Genomic DNA, 19,965 nt, shown 5'->3' with positions numbered 1-19,965 from the left:
TACCCATCTTGGCTTACAGCGCTGTCACTAATCGTGTTATTTACCATCAAGGCTTACAGCACTGTCACTAATCCTGTTATTTAACCATCAAGGCTTACAGCACCATCACTAATCCTGTTATTTACCATCAAGGCTTACAGCACTGACACTAATCCTGTTATTTAACCATCAAGGCTTACAACACTGTCACTAATCCTGTTATTTACCATCAAGTCTTACAGCACTGTAACTAATCCTGTTATTTAACCATCAAGGCTTACAACACTGTCACTAATTCTGTTATTTACCATCAAGGTTTACAACACTGTTACTAATCCTGTTATTTATCATCAAGGCTTATAGCACTGTCATTAATCCTGTTATTTACCATCAAGGCTTAAAGAACCATCACTAATCCTGTTATTTAACTATCAAGACTTACAGCGCTGTCACTAACCCTGGTTTTTAACCATCAAAGCTTATGGCACTGTCACTAATCCTGTTATTTACCATCAACGCTTACAGCATTGTCATTAATCCTGTTATTTACCATCAAGGCTTACAGCACCATCACTAATCCTGTTATTTACCATCAAGGCTTACTGCACTGTCACTAATCCTGTTATTTAACCATCAAGGCTTACAGCCCTGTCACTAATCCTGTTTTTTACCATCAAGCTCTTGTACTCACTTTTCTCTCTTATCTAGAAGAAAATAGTTTTTTATTCAGGCATGTCCAAGGGTCAGCTCCCAGTGTTCTCTCCTGTCTGTCTGATGAATCTGGGCATCTTGAGGCTATGTAGAAATTGCCTCATGTACACAGACAACCCTCTCCTTCTACCACCCAATACTACAACTTGTGAGAGATGCATTTTTCTAGCCAAACTGGAGGTAAAGCTCTCTCCAACTAAGACTGAACTTGACAGTCATGAGGAGAAGGTAAAAATTTGCACCACACCACACTTATCGCATAGTCTCACTAAATCTACACCACCAAAATCCACACATAGTAACACAAAAACATTCATGGAGGCTCTCAATAATAATCTGTCTAATCAACAGAGACCACCAAAGCAGAAACGCAAGCAACCTCCATCCCCCAACACAACCCAAATGACACATAGCCCACAGACTCAGTGTACCACTCAACCACAGCCAATAAGACAAAACAACGTACCCAACATACTAGTCATTGTTGACTCTATAGTCAGGCACACTTATGTCCCACTCACCAGGCTAAACAAGGAGAAGGTTACTGTCAGCTGTCTGTTGGGTACCAGAATCTGCCGCATAACCCACGCACTCAGGTCACTCCACAGCAAGTACAAATATGACTCTATCAATGTCCATGTTGGTGTGAATGACCTGAGATGTACCTCCCTGGACTACATGAAAAGAGACATGGAAAAGCTGTCTGTTCTTGTAGCCCAGGCAGGTATGACCCTATCCCTGAGCAGCATTCTGCCATCCCCCAGAATGATACTGCAGTACAAGGACAAAATGATTGACTTCAACAATTGGCTAAGCTTCTGGTGTCATTCTAAGGGGATCCAGTATCTGTCTGCTTGGAATGACATGGTCGACAGACCATGGTGCTTTGCCACAGATGGCCTGCACCTGTTGCTCCTGGGATTCCAGATACTGGCTAAGGCTCTTGCTGCCCCTATAGTGCCTTTTTTAGGCAAGGTTCAAATAACAAATTCACCACCTTAACAGGAACAGGCAAGCAAAAACTGAGGGTAATGCTACTCAATGCTAGAAGTCTAAAACTCAAAATGCACTCACTCGAGGCACTCCTTAAAATGGAAAACATCGATATCTGTGCATTGACTTAGACCTGGTTCAAGGCTCGAGAGAGCACACCTGCACTACCAGGCTATAACTCATACCACACTTTTTGGCCATGTAACCTGGATCGAAACACCAAAGGCGGAGGTGTGTCCATATTCATTAAGGATATCCACACCTCCAGGCTAGTTGCTCAGCATAATTCATCCAAAGTTATCTAAGTGCAACTAACTCTGGGCAAAACTGCAATCCAAATTGTAGCTTGCTACAGATTCCCCACCATGCCCCAGGATTCCCACTCCTCTTTTCTTGATGTACTGGAAAATATTAGGGCTCAACCAAACACCCTAATAATGGGCAACTTCAACTACCCCACCAATAGCTGGGAAAACTACTCGTGTACCAACTCCTTAGCTCAATGTTTTTTGGAATTCATAAACTCCAATGCCCTGGATAAACTTATCCACACCCCTACCAGGAGCAACAATATCCTAGACCTAAAAATAGCAGTTCCTAGTCGCCAAGGATGATAAATAAAAATCCTTTATTATTCCAAACAAAGGTAAGCGCTTTCGTCTACCTGTGTAGACTTCATCAGACAAATGAGAACTGGCACCATACTATATTTATAGAACACTTAATTATCTCAATCAAACAATTAATTCATTAAATTGGAAAATTGTAAAAAATTGTAAAAAAATCATCTGCATCACATTAATTGATTAAAACCACACAGTAAAAAATGTAATAACAATATCTAACTTATTGAAGAACTTCTATGTATGTTTTACCAATTTCTTATGTGTACATGAACTATACAGTTCTATACTTTCCACATAGCTTGTAGCTAACAACTAAAAACATGTATTTTTAATTTTTATTTATATTTATTTTTATTTCCGTCTTTATAATTAGACCTAAAAGAAATAAAAATAAAAATCACCTTAAAAATAATGAATAATAAAAATGAAATAAAAATGAAAATAATACTATTTATAAGAATACTGAAGTTAATGTTTAAAAATTAGTTTATACTTTCCCTGCTCTATCAACCAAAATGGCTTTGATACTAATATATTCATTTAAGCCAGGGAAAATGTTAGCTTTCAGCCTCAACTGCCAACTCACTTCCCTATATAATAAAAGATTTTTCAAATCACCACCCTTGTAGTCATTTTTCACCAGGTCTATAATACCAAATTTGAAACCTTTGAAAGAACTACACACTGTAGAATGTTTGTAAAGAGCACTTGTGTCTTTTTTAACTCTAATGTCGTTTATATGCTCATAAATCCTGTCCTTTAATGCCCTTTCAGTTTTTCCCACATAAAAGGACGAACATTGTGTGCAAATAGCTAAATAAACTAACATCCTTGTGTGACAATTACCCTTACAGAAATGAACTATACTACCCAACCCATTATTTAATTGTACAGTTTCGTTTTTATAAATATGGGTACATTGTCCACATCTACCACAGGCATGGGTAGCCCTTTTAATATTTCCATAGTTAATGTCCCTTTCAAAGGTTCTTTTAAAGTTAATGCCTATTTTATAAGTAAAATGGGGTCTATTACCCACCGCTTCATGTACCTCCTTATTGGTCTTAAGTACTGACCAATTAGTTTCCAAAATTTTAGTGAATTCTTTGGTAAAAACATTAAATTCAGTTATACAAGTTCCTTGGTAATTTATTTTTTCTTTGTCCAATTCCTCTGTTTTATTGAATGTTTTACCCAATAAAGACTTAAATTTTGTACCCCATCCATTATACACTTCTTCTAAAATACCACCAACCAAAACTTTTGGATAACCCCTCTCAATGAATTTTTCACCTAAAAAAACAAACTCTTCATAAAGATCTTCGAACTCAGAGGTCATCCGTGCTACCCTTACAGCCTGCCCTTTAATAAGGCTTCTTTTTTGATGAAAGGGGTGATGACTATCAAAGTGTAAATAACCATTACACCATGTCTCCTTGCGAAAAATCCTAGACTTAAAGCCCAGCCCTACTTTGCTGACTGTGAGGTCAAGAAAATCAATACTATTTAGCCCAACAGTATGGGTAAATGACAAAAAATTAGTTGTTTTATTAATATAAGCCATGAATTCCTCTAATTGTTCCTGTGTACCTTCCCATAGAACAAAAATGTCATCCAAAAGCCTATAATAACACTTCATAAATTTGAAATGTATACTGTTAAATATATGTCTCTCTTCCCATTCTAACATCACAAGGTTGGCATAAATGGGGGCACAAGCTGCCCCCATAGCCACTCCGCTTACCTGTTGAAAATATACACCCTGGAAGCCTATATAATTGTTGTCTAGAACAACTTCCATCAATTCCAAAACCAGCTGTTTCTGATCTAAAGATGCTTCCAGATGTTTATGTATACTATCTTCAAAAAATTCAAATCCTAATAATCTTGGGATGCAGGTGAACAAATCTTTTACATCTATGGTTAAAAAGATGCAATTTTCAGATCACATATCATTATTAATTTTACCTAGAAAATCCCAAGAATCTTTAAGTATATGGTTTGTCTTAGTGACAATACTCTTGATAGTTCTGTCTATGTAGACTGCTAAAGGATGTGTTTTTGAATGTTTTGCAGAAACAATTGGTCTAAAAGGTGGTTCCACAATGGATTTGTGGACTTTGGGTACTCCAAAAAACTGTGAAATAGTAGGGTTAGGCTGATTTAAAAAATTGTATATGGTCTTATCTATTCTGTTTTCTAACAAATATTCATACAAGAGGGAGTCAATCCTACCATAGGCTATTTGTATCTCATTATAAGATACCGAGGCATAAGTGTTAGTGTCTAACAATATGTTAGTAAGAAGATTGCTGTATTCTTCACGATTAAATAAAACAACTCCCCCTCCCTTAGCGGGCTTCATAATTCTAATATCGTTCTGTTTTTTTAAAATCCAGTAATAATTTTTCTTCATCTCTGCTTATATTGTGGTAAAATCCATCCTTTCTATTTTTATAATAGGCTTCGTAAATCTCATTTGTGACAATGTTTTCAAAAGTCAATATAGTTGGATGAAGTGGGGGATTATATATACTACTCCTAACCAGCTCTCTATTAAATGTAGAACCTTCACTACCTGTTTTTTATGTAATAATCTGAGATTTAATTTCCTGAGGTATGTCTTAAGTTCTATCAAAATGTGTGCTAAATCTCCTAACTGAGATTTTACAAATTTAAAGCCTTTGGAAAGTAGATTAAAATGTTCAATACCTAAAACAATTGGTGTATAGTTAAAAATCTTGAAACCCTTATATTCAAAAATAATGTTGTTAACATCAGATGTAATGAGATTTATCTGCCCTTCCTTCTCACATCTTTCCAGCCATAGCTGTTCCCATCCAAATCTACTGGGGGGTCTAAGTCGGTTGGAAGGCTGGCCTTGCTTGCTAATCGTTCTGATCTCCTGGGGCCTAAAAAAATCTCATTATTTTCTGAAAAGGAATCAAGTTCATCAATACCCCTATTCACATTCCCATTCCCCAAACTATGTGCGTTTCTAACTTGGTGGTTTATCTTAGGTGAAACAATGGGTTCATAGGTGTCATGATGTTTGTATCGAGTCTGTATTTTATTTTTATCCTTAAAATTATTATAAAAAGGCCCTGGGTACATTTTATCCTTTCTATATTGTTCCCTGTCTCTAAAAAACTTATTTTGTTTTCTAGTAAACACTTTATTAACCCTACTAACAGTTCTATCCAGGACCTTATTGTAAAAGTACTTGTATTCGTCAAATAACAAATCTCTACAAATATCTAAATTTTATTTGTTTATATCTGTAAGTAAACTGTTCAACATTACTTCATTATATTTAATCAACTTTTTTATTAACCCTAACCCACATTCATTAAAAAATTCATGAAAGTCTTTCAAGACTACATTTGTATAAGTTATACCAAAAGGGTACTTGAACATTCTAAGTCCAAAAGGGACTGTTTTGTGATTAACACAACAAAGCAAGTAACGGTTATCTAATTGCAAACATTTATATTTGTACAACTTCTTTTCGAAAGAAAAAATCATGTCCCTTAAAGTAGGAGAAGCAGTTCCGTTTGTATTATACTGATTTACATCACTTTCTTGATGATGTGCTGAAGATGACAGATTAAAGTCAAATTTACTGTTTAAAACTTCTTGAAAACTGAGAATATCAACATTACCCGAAGGTACATTTGGCAAATTGTCCAACATTTGACGAGTAGCGTTAACCCCTTTAAAACTAGCATGAGCTTGTGCTCGTGAAACAGTACCTTTTTCTTTTAAGTTAAGCTGCTGCACCAAAGGTTCCTTTTGCCTTGCACCAAATTGCTGGATTTCTCCTCGATGATGTGGGGAAAGAGCAGTTCCTAGGTGGCCGTTATCCCTTACAGTTTCTACGGCTTTCACCTTAGCTCCACCATAACTCTGATTCTGTGAGCGTGGAGATGACGTGAAAAAAGTCGACAAAGGCCGTTCTTGTTGCTTTTGTAATGCGAGGACTCCCTCTGCTGGCTCAGATTGACTGAGCAGGTCAATCAGCCTGGTGAGATCCCCTCTCAACGTAGCCAATTCCTCTCGTACCTTTACCACTTCTTGTTGCGTTTTAATAAAACTGCTCGGACTGAGCGTTTTATCTTGAATCAACATAGTAGAGTTGCTGGAGGACCTTTCCATGACTCTGGTGCCACAAGTAAAAATTTCTTGTCAAAGGATGTCGAACCACCCTAGGGCAACTGAGGAATCCAGTAAAACCACAAACCACAGCAAATGTTCTAAAAAGACTGTAACACCAAAAAATAGCAGTTCCTAGTCGCCAAGGATGATAAATAAAAATCCTTTATTATTCCAAACAAAGGTAAGCGCTTTCGTCTACCTGTGTAGACTTCATCAGACAAATGAGAACTGGCACCATACTATATTTATAGAACACTTAATTATCTCAATCAAACAATTAATTCATTAAATTGGAAAATTGTAAAAAATTGTAAAAAACTGTAAAAAATCATCTGCATCACATTAATTGATTAAAACCACACAGTAAAAAATGTAATAACAATATCTAACTTATTGAAGAACTTCTATGTATGTTTTACCAATTTCTTATGTGTACATGAACTATACAGTTCTATACTTTCCACATAGCTTGTAGCTAACAACTAAAAACATGTATTTTTAATTTTTATTTATATTTATTTTTATTTCCGTCTTTATAATTAGACCTAAAAGAAATAAAAATAAAAATCACCTAAAAATAATGACTAAATTGTAGCTTGCTACAGATTCCCCACCATGCCCCAGGATTCTCACTCCTCTTTTCTTGATGTACTGGAAAATATTAGGGCTCAACCAAACACCCTAATAATGGGCAACTTCAACTACCCCACCAATAGCTGGGAAAACTACTCGTGTACCAACTCCTTAGCTCAATGTTTTTTGGAATTCATAAACTCCAATGCCCTGGATCAACTTATCCACACCCCTACCAGGAGCAACAATATCCTAGACCTAGCCATTATCATCATGAGTGACCGGTGTTCCACACCTGAAGTCAACTCCTTGTTGGTCTGATCCAACCATAAACTAATCACCCTTGATGTCCACATCCCGCCCCCACCCCCCATTAAGGAAACCACAGTAAAAAATTTCTCCAAAGCCAACTTCATGCTTCTTAAGACAGAAGTGGTGAACTTCATGACACCCATGCAGAAGGACAATACAGTTACAACTGCTGAATCCTACACAAATGCACTCTATAAGCACTTACACGAGTGCGTGGAATGTGCTATCCCAAACAGAACAAAGATGCTATTCTCCAAAAAAAGGAAGCCAATCTGGTAGTCCCCTGCCATAAACAAACTGTACAACAGAAGGAAGAAACTGTTGCAAAAGATAGTAAAATCCCATGAGTGGAGGAGCTCCCTGGTCAGCCTCAGTAAGAAGCTGTGATCCCTTATAAGATCCTCCAAAGCTAGCTATGAAAACAAAATCACCACTAATTCTAAGGACAACCACAAAGCATGCTGTAGCTATGTCAAGAATCTCTATGGCAACACCCAGATCTGCTCTGAGTTACAGCACAAAGGCACGAAAATTACAGAACCAACTGATACTGCCAACATCCTGGCAGATAGGTTCAGTGCTAACTTTAACCCCCCCTCACCCCCTAAAGGGCCCATATCTATACAGGAAGAATGCAGAGTCCCTGTAATCACAACAATGCAGGTAAAAGATGCACACTCTAAAGCCAAAAACACAGCATCCATGGGACCGGACAACATCCCAGGCTGCATTTTACACGAACTTCAGAACTAACTGGCTCCCCACTTAAGCACCATGTTCAATAATAGCCTCACATCAGGCTTTGTGCCCACTGAATGGCACACAGCAACAGTTATCCCACTCCACAAAGGGGGAGCCACCACTGATCCCGGGAACTATCGACCTATTAGCCTGACGAGCCTGGTCTGCAAGGCCATGGAACGTATCATCATGGAAATCATAAACAAAGACATTGGTAATCTCCAAACTCTGGATCCCATCCAGTTTGGGTTTATGAAAGGCAGATCATGCCTCCTGAATCTGATCGACTTCTTTGAGTCAGTCACCAAAGCCGTAGATGAGGGTAAGGTGGTTCACACAGCCTATCTTGACCTCACCAAAACTTTCAACACCATCCCCCATTCTGGAATTATAGCTAAACTCACTAAACTAGGTATAAATCCTTACATCACAAGATGGGTTGCCAACTGGCTCACTGACAGAATCCACACTGTAAAAGTTGCAGACTTCAAATCTGACCTCAAAGCAGTGACAAGTGGAGTACCACAGGGTTCCGTCCTGGGAACTCTCCTGTTTGGTATCTACTTTTCTGAAGTACAGGCTAACACAGAAGGCCGCTGGCTAATGAAGTTCACAGATGACTGCAAATTAGAAGCTATAGTCAAGTCCCCAAATGATGTGGACATCCTACAGAAGGGCCTCGCTCAGACAGATGCCTGGAGTCAGAGCCATGGCCTCAAGCTCAATGCCAAAAAGTGCAGTGTCATCCCCTTTGGTAAAAACTCTGTACCCATGAACTACCACATAGGCAGCAATCTACTTAACACTGAATGTGTGATAAGAGACCTTGGGACCCAGGTGGACAGCAGTCTCACCTTTGATAGACACATCGCCACAGTAGTCAGGAAGTCATTCTACGTGGCACACCTCATCAAAAAGGTTCTCATCCAGGAAAAAAAGAGGTCATTGTTCCCCTCTAGTCGACAGTCATTAGACCCATTATAGAGTACAACACCCATTTTGGAATGTACCCCACAAGACATCTGCAGCCACTGAAAAGGCAACAGAAGTATGTCACAAAGAGGATTACTGGCCTCAAACAAATGCCCTACACTGACCACCTAAAAAAACTCCAGTTTTACTCCGTAGCATATCGTCTACTCCGAGGTGATCTCTGCCTAACATATAAAGCTATGTCAAACCCAGAGCTGTTGGATATGCTACACCTAAAGAAATCCCAATCCGTCTGAGCTACACGCTCTAGGGACCTAAACCTTGTCACCACAATAAACAGGACATGCTGGAGGGATATATTCCTGTCCCAGAGACTTCCCATACTCTGGAACAGGCTACTCATCTATGTCAAGCAAAGTTCTTCATTAGCACTCTTCAAGAAAAATCTTGAAGAGTGGATGGGAAATAGGAAATAAACCCCGGGGATCACTTCTGTATCTCTGCTCAACAGTGGCACAGGAAAATAACTTTCTTGGGTGGCGTAAGCCAGGGAACCTTGTTGGTTATGCTTACGTAGGCGCTTGGGCCAATAGCCTAGTACCTACCTATGAACCTATGAACCTAAGGCTTACAACACTGTCACTAATCCTGTTATTTACCATCAAGTCTTAAAGCACGGCCACTAATCCTGTTATTTACCATCAAGGCTTACAGCACTGTCACTAATCCTGGTATTTAACCATCAAGGCTTACAGCACTGTCACTAATCCTGTTATTTACCATCAAGGCTTACAGCACTGTCAGTAATCCTGTTATTTACCATCAAGGCTTACAGCACCATCACTAATCCTGTTATTTACTATCAAGGCTTACAACACTGCCACTAATCCTGTTATTTACCATCAAGGCTTACAGCACTGTCACTAATCCTGTTATTTACCATCAAGGCTTACAGTACTGACACTAATCCTGTTATTTACCATTAAGGCTTACAGCACTGTCACTAATCCTGTTATTTACCATCAAGGCTTACAGCACTGCCACTAATCCTGTTATTTAACCATCACAGCTTACAGAACTACCACTAATCCTGTTATTTACCATCAAGGCTTACAGCACTGTCACTAATCCTGGTATTTAACCATCAAGGCTTACAGCACTGCCACTAATCCTGTTATTTACCATCAAGGCTTACAGCACTGCCACTAATCCTGTTATTTACCATCAAGGCTTACAGCACTGTCACTAATCCTGGTATTTAACCATCAAGGCTTACAGCACTGTCACTAATCCTGTTATTTACCATCAAGGCTTACAGCACTGTCAGTAATCCTGTTATTTACCATCAAGGCTTACAGCACCATCACTAATCCTGTTATTTACTATCAAGGCTTACAACACTGCCACTAATCCTGTTATTTACCATCAAGGCTTACAGCACTGTCACTAATCCTGTTATTTACCATCAAGGCTTACAGTACTGACACTAATCCTGTTATTTACCATTAAGGCTTACAGCACTGTCACTAATCCTGTTATTTACCATCAAGGCTTACAGCACTGCCACTAATCCTGTTATTTACCATCAAGGCTTATAGCACTGCCACTAATCCTGGTATTTACCATCAAGGCTTACAGCACTGCCACTAATCCTGTTATTTAACCATCACGGCTTACAGCACTGTCACTAATCCTGTTATTTAACCATCAAGGCTTACAGCACTGTCACTAATCCTGTTATTTAACCCTGAAGGCTTACAGCACTGTCCCCATACCTGTTATTTAACCATCAAGGCTTACAGCACTGTCACTAATCCTGTTATTTAACCCTGAAGGCTTACAGCACTGTCCCCATACCTGTTATTTAACCATCAAGGCTTACAGCACTGTCACTAATCCTGTTATTTAACCAAGTCTCTGTAAAGCTTAACAGACATGAATTTCTCACCTTCCTTGTGGTGTTGAGCTCAAGCCTGAGAAAGTCCATGTGGTTGTCTAATAAGCATACATTTGCTAACAGAATTGAGGGAAGAGCAGGCCTGTGGTGGTTTGTTCTCAATCTGGCAGCAATTCCAGCTCTGCAGCCTCTTTTCCTGGTTCTGTTGCATCTCTTCCTTTTAGGTCTCATCCTGATTTTTTCAGAACCTTCCGTTTCCTGATTTAGGTACTTTGAAGCTTGTTTGGTTAGGATGTTGAGTTCCAGCAGTTCTGTGAGTTTTGTAAGCCCCAGATGCTCCACAGTATGTGAATCCAGCCAAAATGAAAGCATAATCGAATAACTGATTTCCAGAAGTTTCTTTCTGCTGTAAATTACTGTAACATCATTTAAATGACTGGAAAATTATTTTCTCCTTTATCTACAAGAAAAATAAGGCAGATTAAACATTCCTGTATCATGAGGTAACACAGCCTCATTCTCCATAGGCGCTGCCATTAATTAAAAAAAAAAAGATTAGTAGTATATGCATACACAAATTTCAGGCGGGGAAAGAAAATATTGTTTGAAGAAATAAGGACCTATGTTCGAAATAATTTAGCTATTATTTTATTCGTCGACTTTAACTGTAATTTAAATAAGAAAAAAATACACAATATTTTAAAGCTGTAAAGCAAGTGATGAAAAATAGGTTAAGGCTTGAGAGTGAAAAGAGTTTGTGTTAGATGAGAGGGAGGCAACCCTTTCACTACTGGAGTCCCACAGGGCTCTTAGCGAAGACCTCTCCTGTTTGCCATCTCCTTTTTCTGAAGTATAAGCCAATACCAAAGAGCTCTGACTATGTTTGCAGATAATTTGGCCATATAGCAGTAAGGTTTTTCCCAAATAACGTGCCAAAATCATGGACTGAAACTAAATGCCAGAAATTCATTACCATATCACATTAACAATCCACTCCTAAGACTTAACCCAGTTGTTTGGGGTTTGGGAACTTAGTTGCCTAGACATATCAAGGCCCCTCCAAGTCTATGCCAAAGAGAGAGGCAGAAGTCAAAATAGAATGTAATTAATTTAATTTAATTTAAATAATAGAAACAATAAAACAGTAGTTAAGCACTTTCATCCATGATTTAGCAAGTATTTAATCAGAACTTCCATAGATCCCTTTTCGTATGAATTTAGAAATTTTGTTCAAGCGTTGTGGTCAGATAATTGGATTATACCCAACATTGCTCCAGATCCAGATTCTATCCCTAAAGTACACATGCCTCTTCTTTGGTCCATTTTAGCCATAGCAAGAAAAGTAGTTGCCCTGTCTTTTACTGAATTCATATGCTTGGCTAAAATGTTTGTTAGAAAGAATCATCAAGTATTAAAATGAAGATATTGAGTATCACTCATCAGTATAAATCCTGGTTAAAACTAAGCGATTTACTAGATAAGCTGCAATGGTTTTTGTTTATTGTATCAAATTTCTGTTATGGACCTCTGTAAATAGTTATCTTTTGTTATATTTTTCATTATATGGATTTGTACATTTTTGTTTATAAAAAATAAATAAAAAGTTTTGGAAAAAAAGAACTTCTATAGATTACACCAACCAATAATTTATACTCTTATTATATAATCATGTGACTTAGCATTACCAATCACATTTAACTTGTTAGTGGCAATCTACCTCAACATGAAGTCTTTCATTAAACAGTAAAAAATAAAAACAGAAATAAAAAACTAAGTAATAGAAATACTTATCATTCATATTTTGGAAGCATGATTTTGTTTCATGGCTTCAGAATGCAAATCCTGATTATAAAATACTTGTAGGATCACTTGCTGCAAATCGTATGTTTGATTCTCAGTTAACTGTTTGAAAATATGTTAGAGTATAAATTCGTATAACTGGACAGCGGGTACTTAAAGGAATATATTTTCCACAAAAGGGTGCCGAAACGTCTAAGTGTGGCAATGCACCAATGGAATTTCTGAAGACACAGAATGTTACTGGGAGCTGGGTAATATCTTTGATTTTGGATGTAGTATAATGAGCCATCATTTGTGCCAACAACAAATGGATGCAATTTTTATTAGATAAAATTCACCAAATTGAAGCATCACTTAAGAGTGACTTAATGTTTGATGGTATAACGACTGAATATCTGAGGGTATTCAAAAATGCTGATAATGTGGTGGACGAAAGTAAAACTAGGAAATGTAACAAGCTAGTGAGGGATGAATTTGAATATTCTAAAGGTTTTGCATATCCCTTACCAAAGCTAATAACTAAGACTAAAAATATTAATTCTGATGACATACGAGTTCTAGATTCTGATTTAAACCCTAGTTGGAATTTTGGTTGCCATAATGGTCCTATTAGTAGGGAGAAGTAGAGAGTAGAGTAGTAGTAGTAGAAGTAGAGTAGAGAGAAGGCACATTGATTTTTTTGTACAATCACAACCAGTTTCCTCCCCTCTGCAGGTCAGAAAGAGTAGCTTAGAAGAAAGGAAGGGCTGCATCACCAAACATGGGGAGGGAAAACAATGTCAATCCCACCACCCATTACAAAAGAGGTTGGAACAGACGCAACAGGAAGGGTGCTGGACATTAATAGAAACTAGTTGAACATGATGTACCCTACCCACAACATTGTGATACATTTGTGACTTATATGTTAACCCCCACTCATGGTTCCTTTTAATATATGAACACATCATTATCCTATGCTGTTTTAACACCCTGCTTCATTGGAAACTGATAAAGGAAGTTAAACTGTGAATGAATATAAAGCTTTTAAAAATGTTAACTATAGTAATCTAGATATTGCTACTAGATACTTTAAGCTTTTTAGCTGAGGTTTTACACTTGTTCTAAAACAGAGGGTGGATGTAGCTGAACTATTAATAGATTTCAAGATATACACTAGGAAATTAAACCTGAGCGTGTTGTATCAGGATGTTTTCAAAAAGGCTAGAACACTGAATGCATTTAAGACTAGCACCATTACCCCCCACACCCGACTCTACTTTTATTTGAAAGATTTTGTGAAAGGGATGTTAGGAGAAATGTTTCAAGAATGATTGAATTATTAATGTTACAATGTTATAATATGTCCATCAATGAGCATCAATTGATGAATGAGTTGGTGAGTAATAGAGAGATAAGGACTGTGAAAGCTGATAAGTGGGGAGGTGCACTCCTAATCAATGTAATTTATTATTCATTTAAAATGGATGACATACTTAATGATTTTAAATGCAGAGTGTCCAAGAATGAAATAAATACAGCTTAGTATAAACTTGATGTATTTTTGCACGATTTGTTTGATGAAGATGATATAGAATTGAAACTGTACAATTTTTGGAAGTCAAACACCCTGATACTATTTATATTTGGCATTCCTAAAATGCACAAATGCAGTGAAACTCATCTACTCTGCCCAATAGTAGCTACAGCAGGGTCTAAGAATTGTCCACTGGATCTTTTTGTCAATGGTAAGCTGAAAAAGTTCCTCAGCAGGTTTCCCTGTGTTCTGAGGGATTCATGATATTTTTTACATAACATCAAACAGGAATTTTTCAGTGAGGATTGGTTGTTAGTCACAATGCATGTGGTAGACTTATTTTCTCATATTCCACATGAAATAAGAACCAGGTGGTACAGGGACACTCTTCTTTTATGTGATTCTTCACACAATAGAGAAATAAACATAATGGTTGATTTTATGGAAATAGTCCTCCACAGAAATTGTATTTACTCTGAAGGCAAATTCTTCAAGCAATTAACAGGAGTCGCTATGAGATCGGCCTGTGCTCTGTTATATGCCAACGCAGTCTTATGGTATTGAAAGCCAAACTATGGTTTAATTTTTTTTATTATTTATTTATTTAATTTATTTATTTAACATTTGTTGACCGGGAAAGTCCGACTAGGTTCCACAGATCCTGTTTTCAGCGGAGGACCGGGGAGAAATGCTCCAGAAGCATGTTTTAGAATGTGGGAGGAAACCGGAGTACCCGGAGGAAACCCACGCGAACGCAGGGAGAACATGCAAACTCCACACAGAAGGCACCCCAGCCGAGAATCGAACCGGAGAACCTCTTGCTGTGAGGCGACAGCATTAACAGCTGCACCACTGCACCGCCCAAATCTGAATTTATGCAGTATGTGGCTGCATTCCTACATTTTTGGATGATAATTTTATTATTTGGAAAGGTAATTTATTACAGCTAAATGATTTAATTAAATTCTTGAATACTACTGATTTTTTAAAATTTTCTTTTATGCATTCTAATACAAGTATAAATTATTTAGATGTTTTAACCATTAAAGATTTTATACATCAGAAGTTTACTTCCAGGCTATATTCAAAACCTACTTTTTCAAATAATTGTTTGCACTTTTCCAGCAATCATCCTTTAAGTCAAAATAAGAGACTAGTTATAGGACAGATGATGCTGATTGCAAGAATAATATCTGAAGAAGAACCATTTATCAATGAACTTGATATGTTGACTGAGATGTTTATTGATAGGGGTTATCCGGGGAAAAATGTTGCTAGAAATTAAAAAGGAATTGCTTAGCAAGAGAAATAAGAGGTTTTCTCCTTTATTGAGAAATGGAATGCAATGGCTGACAAGCCACAGGAGGGAGAGTTGCGTGAAAATTATGAAGAAACTGTGGTAATAAAATTCAGAAGAGAAAGCAATGCTATTAAGCTAATTATAATGAACAAGTGGAAACTTATTGAATATGATAATACCACAAGTAAGGTGTTAGGACATAATTTATTTATTTATTTTGATTTTATTTTACATTTGTTGACCGGGCTAGTCTAACTGGATACATGTCCATTTTCAGTAGAGGCCTGGGAAGATAAGCTCCATGGAACAAAAACATAACAACTCATAGTCAAAACAAAATTAAATATACAAAAGTTCATATGTACAAAGTGTGTTACAGTATATGTACAAAGTGTGTTACAGTATAGAGATAATTAAAGAGGGCAGACATTCATAGCCTAGTGCAAAAGAATTGCAGGTACAATGCAATAAACAGGTTATTACATAATGTAAGAATAAGGTAGGTTAAGAATAAGCCACAGTTTGTGTACCAAAGATACCCCACTATAAAGGAGGTGCTTGAAATGGGTAGTAACAAAAGGGCAAATATAAGACCAACAAACAAGGTAGTCATATGAAGAGATGTGGGTCCTGTCATTATTGTAAATATATCCATGAAGGACATTCCTTAAAACTGACAACCTGTAGTTTGGAGTTTAAATTGGATTATATAACATCATTTTATGACTACTGTCATGGTTATAATGTAGATAAGACAGTAGATAAGAAATGGGCTTTAAAGAAAAGAAGGCATGAAGATTTGTATGACATTAGCATTTCCAGTGTGAATAACACACTGTATATAAGCAGAGGGTAAATTGTATGTACAATAAGAAATTCGATTTTTTTGTTCTGGAACAGGTCCCATTTAACCCTAGAGAGGGGCACTGGGAACACAGATTGGAATATAAGAGGGTACTATGGCAGATTAGATTAAACACTTGTCCATTTCTTGGTCTCATAGGTTCATAGGTAGATACTAGGCTATTGGCCCTAGGGCCTATATAAGCCTAGCCAAAAAGGTACCCTGCCTTTCACCACCCAAGAAAATTATTTTCCTGTGCCCCTGTTGAGCAGAGTCACAAAGGTGATCCCCAGGGTGAATTCCCTATTTACCATCCAATCATCAAGAATTTTCTTGACGAGTGCTAATGAAGAGTTTTGTTTGATATAGATAGGTAGTTTGTTCCAGAGTATGGGTCTCTGGGACAGGAATCTATACCTCCAGCATGTTCTGTTTATTGCGGTGACCAGGTTTAGGTCCCCAGAATGTGTAGCTTGGAGGGATCTTGATGACTGGATGGAAGATAGGAAATTCAGCCTGGGGATCACTTCTGTGGCTCTGCTTGACAGGGGCACAGGAAAATAATTTTCTTGGGTGGCAAAAGCCAGGGTACCATTTAGCTATGCTTATATAGGCCCTAGGGCCAATAGCCTAGTGAACAAAGCCAGTGCAAATTAAGTGGAATTTGAGTGCTGTCTTGAAAAGGCTGCTGGAAGGTAGAGTAGTTATAGAGGGTGGAAGATTGTTCCAAAGTTTAGATATGGTACGTGAAAATATGGCTTCTCCTGCTGAGTTTTTGGGTTTGATAACAGTGAGTTGATTTTTGTTGCTTGATCTTTGGGGCCTAGTGGAGTGATAGGGTTGGAGAAGGGTTTGAAGGGAAGGGATGTTAAGGGGGTGGTTAATATGTTTATGAGCGAGGGTGACCTGATTAAAGTGAAGGAGTTGTGGGAGTTCTACCCAGTTTAGTTCTTTAAGGAAGATGCAATGATGGCTGCGGTAGGAGGTTCCAGTGGCAGATTTAGCAATTTTGTTGTAACAAGCATCCAGCTTGTGTAGGCCTGTCTGTCTACGGTTGGTAAGTATGGGGGATGCATAGAGTAGGGTGGAGATTAGCTGGGAATTGTCTAAGGAGATTCTAGCTGCCTTGGTTAGGAATTGGCGGCTTCGATATAGAGCACCGAGTTTCTTGTGAACTTTTTTATTATGAGAGATATGTGGGTGCCAAATCTAAGTTTGTTGTCTGTTTCCACACAGTACTGTTGTGTGTTCTGATGGAGAGATGATGGTATTGTCTTTGGTGAGAATGTTGAAGTGGGGGGTGTTTTGGGTGGCTTTGGAAGGTTGGAACAGGAGAAGTTTTGTCTTACTTGAGTTGAGTAGGAGCTGAGCATTGGATAGCCAGCTTTCTACAGAAGAGAATGATTCCTGTGTGATTTGTTGTAGTTCTGGTAGAGTGGGGACAGAGCAGATAAGAGTAGAGTCATCTGTGTACTGTATAAGAGATGCTTGTGTGGTGGCAGTATGTAGGTTGTTAGTGAAAAGTGAGAATAGCAGAGGGCCAAGGATAGACCCTTGGGGAACTCCGAGAGTAACTGGGAGGTGAGGTGATGTGTTATTGTCCCAGATTACTGATTGCTGGCATCCATGTAGATAGCTTTGAAACAAGTTGCAGGCTGGTTGTGAGAAGGAGATGTTGGGAAGTGTAGAGAGTAGTAGCTCATGAGATACCATGTCAAAGGCCTTTGAGAGATCTAGAAATATGGCAGAGAGAAGAGGCCATTGTTTTATAGTGCTGGTGAAGGAAAGCAGAGGAGAGGTAGTGCTGTGATATGGCCTGAAACCATGCTGGGTTTTGGAGAGGAGATTATTAGCTAGGAGGTAGTTGGAGACCTGGGTTTTAATACATTTTTCAAGTATTTTCAAGTATTTTCAAGTATCAAGGATGTAGGAGAAAGTAATAGCTGCAATTCTGTCCTCTTTCTGGATGTTTGCTAGGGCAAAGGTTGGACTCTTTATCAACTGCAGAGACAAAACAAAGTCATTCTAAGCCATCCCTGCCATGGAAAGATATAGAATTCAATGAAACTCATTAATTTTGACAGACTTTTGGTCTGACGTGAAGAATTCTCAGAGACTTCAGATGTCAAACTTTCAGTCACAATTGGAGGGCTGTTTGCTGGCAACTAACAAGCAGACAGACACTGAAAGGGGTTTTCAGAAGGACTGACCTAGCTTTATACACTCTGGGAAAAGGAACAAAAGACTGTGATATTGCATCTTACTAATTCTGAGACTAGCAATCCCAGAAATGTAGAACCATTCTCAGTTAGGGGAAAGAGGAGTGTGCCAGGCAGAGGGCATTTAACCAGTCCTCCCTGCAACTGAAATGGAATTTAGCCTACAAGAGCAGCCAGCGTTGATGTCCAAGGAGTCATTGTCAGTTTTGTAGATCTCCCAAGGAGAGTGGATAGAGAGTGCAGGACTGTTTCACAGTGCCCATAGAAGACCCAAAGACTCTTAAACATGGACTCTGAACTCTAGTTTGGACTAAATGGTATATTGTATTCCTTATCCTAGTCCAAGTAATTAATGTAAGTAATGTGATGTTTTTCTGACTTTCATGCTGTATGGCAAGTCAAGTTTTATTGATTAATGCCTACTCAAAATTAAGTTTTTTTATTTCTTATGTGCAAATCTATTCTGTTTTATACAAAATTGAACTTGGTGCTTGCTAGCTTAATTTTGGCTAGATTGTAACCTAGAACAGTAGGTTTTAGAAAGGGGAACAGGTACGTTTTGATCCAGCTTTCTCTTATACTCACCCCTAGACAAAGATGTTGGTGATAATATAAAGTATTACATTCCGTCCTAATAGGTCTGACAGATTCTGAGTCAGTTGTTGAAGCTCGAGCAGGTCAGGTACAGGATGAATGAGTGTTGTATCATCTGCATATTGAATCCGGGTGGCATGCTTCACAGCATAGCGTAGATCATTTACGCATATATTAAACAGCATTGGTGTGAGTATGCAGCTTTGTGGCATGCCTATGGTGGGGAATACTTAATACTTGTCAGTAAGGTAACTGAAACCAGCAGAGAGTGAGAGACCAAGAAGAAAGCTTCTGCATCAGTTTGTTGCCTGATATAGCATGACATCCTTACAAATCCAGGAAAGGATGATACAAGGATAGCATGACATCCTTACAAATCCAGGGAAAGGATGATACAAGGATAGCATGACATCCTTACAAATCCAGGAAAGGATGATACAAGGATAGCATGACATCCTTACAAATCCAGGGAAAGGATGATACAAGGATAGCATGACATCCTTACAAATCCAGGGAAAGGATGATACAAGGATAGCATGACATCCTTACAAATCCAGGGAAAGGATGATACAAGGATAGCATGACATCCTTACAAATCCAGGAAAGGATGATACAAGGATAGCATGACATCCTTACAAATCCAGGGAAAGGATGATACAAGGATAGCATGACATCCTTACAAATCCAGGGAAAGGATGATACAAGGATAGCATGACATCCTTACAAATCCAGGGAAAGGATGATACAAGGATAGCATGACATCCTTACAAAT

Source organism: Protopterus annectens, chromosome 10.part0, assembly GCF_019279795.1.
Source record: "Protopterus annectens isolate FY-2018-M chromosome 10.part0, PAN1.0, whole genome shotgun sequence".
In the NCBI taxonomy this organism is placed as follows: Eukaryota; Metazoa; Chordata; order Ceratodontiformes; family Protopteridae; genus Protopterus; species Protopterus annectens.
This window is presented reverse-complemented; position numbering follows the sequence as displayed.